We start from the raw sequence: 985 nt of genomic DNA, 5'->3' as shown, positions 1-985 counted from the left end.
CCCCGACCCCCCGCCGTGTCTGCCAAAAGCATTCGCCCAATCTCCCCTTTACTCTCTTGTCAAGTTCACCTCAGGTGCAGTGTGACAGCTACAGAGCCCGGGAGCTGGCAGCCGCCACTGCCGCCGCGGCAGCAACATCTGCTTCCGCGCAGAACGCGCCTCGGCCGCGGTACATACCTGGCGAAGTGCGCGCCGGGGCTGAGTTGCGGAGACTTTCTCCTCGCGGTGCACCCGGAACGGGAAAAGCTGAGAAAGCAGCTCGCGAGCAGCTGAATCCGATGCGCCGAGGGAGCATAAATAAAGCTCAAGCGAGCTCTTCTTCCCCTTCCCCCATTCCTCCGTGCCTCCCTCCTCCTTTTCACCTTCCAAAAGCCAGGCGCAGGCGAGCCGAGCCGAGCAGCAGCAACAAGTTCAAAAGGTGCGGGGGAGTCGAGAACGGAGGGGACTCGCTCCTGCCAACTTACTGCGCCGCGGCGGTTGCCGGGGTCCGAGCGGCGCGGTGCGGGGCTGCGGGGCTGCAGGGCTGCGGGGCGGCCGGGCAGGCGGCGGCGGCGGCGGCGCGGCGGCGCTGGGCAGCGCGGGGGCGCGGGAGGGCTGCTCGCTGCTTCCCCGCCAGTGGGTGGTCCTGCATCTCCCCGGGCTCCCCGCTCCGCTCTTGCTGGTGCGATCAATAAATGAGGAGAAAATAAATAACCGCGCGCACGCCCCGCCACGCAGGTTATGCAAGGCGTCTCCTGCCTTTCCCTCGACTTGACCTTTCTCCGCCCCCGCCCCCTCGGGCTCCTCTCGCTCCACCCCAGCCACGCACCAGCCCCGGCGCAAAATGTCACCGAGGGAGAGCCTCCAGGTGGATCTGCTGGGGAGGAGTGCGAGCCTCGTTGAACAAAGGGAAGCTTCACGCGCTCGCCTGCGGTGGTTTGGTGGAGGAGAGGAGGAAGGGGACCGATGCCTTGCTTCTGCCTCCCTGGGTCCCGGTTCAAGGCGA

Source organism: Lipotes vexillifer, unplaced genomic scaffold (assembly GCF_000442215.2).
Source record: "Lipotes vexillifer unplaced genomic scaffold, Lipotes_vexillifer_v1.1 scaffold1192, whole genome shotgun sequence".
In the NCBI taxonomy this organism is placed as follows: domain Eukaryota; kingdom Metazoa; phylum Chordata; class Mammalia; order Artiodactyla; family Lipotidae; genus Lipotes; species Lipotes vexillifer.
The sequence above is the reverse complement of the archived record's forward strand: the minus strand, read 5'-3'. Positions refer to the sequence as shown.